Here is a 2,922-nt window from a genome sequence, read left to right on the forward strand (position 1 = left end):
GGTTGTTAGTCTTTTTAATTGTTTTTATTCATTTTAAATTGTTTTATTCATTTAACTTTTGTCTATATCTCCTGTAGCACTCTGAGATTCTCACGAATATAAAGTGCGGTACAAATTGAATCCATTATTATTATTATTATTATTATTATTATTATTATTATTATTATTATTATTATTATTATTATTATTATTATTATTATTATTATTATTATTATTATTATTATATTCCTACAGCTTAACGATTGATTAACGGATGATTACTTTTTGTTGAGGCTGAAGCCCCCTCCAGTGAAGCTTGGTCCATCTCTGATTTAGGGCAGGATCAGTGGCTGCTCTGCATGGACCTTGCTCTTCTCCCTGTGCTGCTGCTCCTTGCATTTCTGACTGAGGCACTTCTTCTTGATGTTCTGCAGCTCGCCCTCCAGCCTCTGATTCTCACCCTTGTATTCTTTAACCATAGACTGACACATGTTCAGCTCTGCCATTAAAGCCTTCAGCTTCTTGGCCTTCTTCCTGAGCGTCCCCTGGTACTGCTGGAGCTGCTCCACTACCTCTGAGCCAGGTTGCCGCGTCAGAATGTTCTTTAAATCAACATACAGCTTCTCCTTCTCCTGCAATAAAAGCTCTTTGTTCACCATCGCTTGGTTATTGGTGATCAGGAGTCTCTGGAAGGAGTGAATCTTCTTAATCAGCTCATATTTGCTAGGGTCACTGGCCTCTAGCTTTCTCCAGCGATGCACATTCATAGGGGTTTCCGTTTGCTCCTCTAAAATGCGACACCTTTTCCTCTCTATGTTCAACTCCTTCTGCATGTAGAGCACCTCATACCTCAGGTCCTCCACGTTGGACACAGTCTTTTTTAGGATGCGCTTCTTGCTGCGGAGCCCCTTGATCTTCCGACCGAGAAGTTTGATGTGCTCCACCCTCTCCTCGTACTTAATATTGGTCTGGTTGAGTATGGACTCTTTAATCTTTATCCTCTCGTACAGCAGTGCCTGCTCCTTGTTGCGGCACAGCAGCTGGGTGCCCAGGATATCCCGCTGGCGGATCATCTGGTCCAATTCCTTCTTTTGGTTAATCTGCTCAGTCTTAGCCGCGGCTATGTCCTTACGCAGCTTTTCCTCCTCCTTCTCGTGGCTGTTGTTTTCCCTGTTCGTCTCCCCTGCCTGCTGGTTCATCATCTGTAGGTCAACCTTGAGGGCTTCCTTCTCTTTCTCCAGTCGCTCTTTCTCGAGGCTCACCATGCTCAGTTTCGAATCCCTCCCTTCGATATCATCTTTCAGCTGTTTCATCCGCTGGTCCGTGAGCGTCATCATTGTCTTCATCGCGGTGATCTCATCCTGAGCTTCGATCAGGTTCTTACTGTAGATGTTTTTGTCGGACCTGACGGCCTCGTAGAGGTTCTGCTGCTGCCTCAGTCTGCTCTCCGCCTCTGTGATTTGCTTCTTGTCCTTCTGCTTATCGGCCTCTCTTAATCTAATGTCATCCATGTGCTGCAACACTTTATGTGTGAGGTCATTAATCTCGTTAAAGTGGAGGTTACGGTCTTTCTCCAGCTGGTAGATGATCTTATGCTGCTTCTGGGCCGCCTCGCTGTAACTGCAGATCTCTTGGTCCAGGTTATTCTTGACCTGTTCCTGGAGCTTCACAATGTGCTGCTGCTTCTCTGTGGCATCCGCCGCTTTGATCATGTTCTTATTCAAGACATCGTGCTTGCGGACCAGCTCCTCATAGGATTTCTTGTCCACGTCTGATAGCTTTTGGAAAGCCTCGATTTCTTTCTCCAGGACAGCTTTCTGTGTTTTCAGCATCTCCCTCTGAACCTCAAGCTCTGCCTTCTCCTCCTCCACCTGGTGGGAGTGCTTCTGTATGACCTCTTTCATCTTGGTCAGTCTCACAATCTCCTGGCGCATTTGAATCTCCTCCTTCTCTTTAATCTTCAGGTTGGATGTTTTATATTGATTTTCTGCCTCAAGATGGTCTATGGTCATTAAGTGCTGCTCATTTTCCTGCTGCAGCTTGGTGTTCCTCACTTGCGTCTGTTCCAGCTCTTTGGTGGCTTTCTCACTCTGGTTCTTCAGCTCCCTCAGCTGTTTCTCCAGACTCTGCTGGTCCTCTTTGGCCCGCTGGCCTTGCTGGGTCAGGGTTTTGATGTCCACCATCTTGGTCTCCTTGTCTGTGCGCAGCTGCCTTGCCTCCTTCTGTACCTTCACCTTCTGGCGCGTCACCCGGGAGATCTCGTTGTGTCGGACCTGGAGCTCCTGCTGGAGCTCAGAAATAGTCTCTGTGGCACATTCTTTCTGCAGGTCAGCAATGTTCTTGGTTTCATTCCCGTTCAGAGTTACCACAGGCATGGTACCACAGTTCCATCCTTCTTTATCCGCCATTGTGTTTTTCTCACATTCCCAATAGGGTCCAGCTGCAGCCCCGGCGAATCCTCTCACTGGGCAAGCCTGTGGCAGCCACGAAAATAGTTGTTTAGTCTATCTTTTTTTTTTAACAAATGTTTTTTATTTTCCCTTTTTCTTTTAACATGAAACAAGACAAACTATACAGTAACAGTAATAATCAACGATAAATCACAGGACAATAACAGAAATAATAATAACAATAATGACAGTCCAGTAATTATGGGTTAACCTTGGCAACCTTGGTTGATAAATGCAGGCTTCAATCTATGTTGTTTAGTCTATCTGTTCAGTACTGTTCAGTACTGTTCCAAGATACACAATGAGATCTTCTGAGAGAATTGTTGAATAGATACACAAATGTTCTAGAATGTTTGATTATGACATCATACTGTGACATCACAAATGTTCTAGAATGTGCTATTATGACATCATAGTGTGACATCACAAGGAACATGTTTGAGTTCCATTTGAATAATATAAATAATATGTATGGTAAGGCTGTCCCCGAAGC

The 2,922-nt window shown here is 44.5% G+C and overlaps 1 pseudogene across 1 annotated transcript; it reads right to left on the minus strand.

The window, feature by feature from the left end:
* Nucleotides 1-257: 257 nt before the first annotated feature.
* Nucleotides 258-2,387, minus strand: LOC311225689 (cilia- and flagella-associated protein 58-like; annotated as a pseudogene). Its single transcript has one exon. The product of its transcript is annotated as a cilia- and flagella-associated protein 58-like (transcript).
* Between the last annotated feature and the right edge of the window lie 535 nt (nucleotides 2,388-2,922).

The sequence above is a fragment of the Notolepis coatsorum genome (genome assembly GCF_963971535.1).
Source record: "Notolepis coatsorum genome assembly, chromosome: 3".
In the NCBI taxonomy this organism is placed as follows: Eukaryota; Metazoa; Chordata; class Actinopteri; order Aulopiformes; family Paralepididae; genus Notolepis; species Notolepis coatsorum.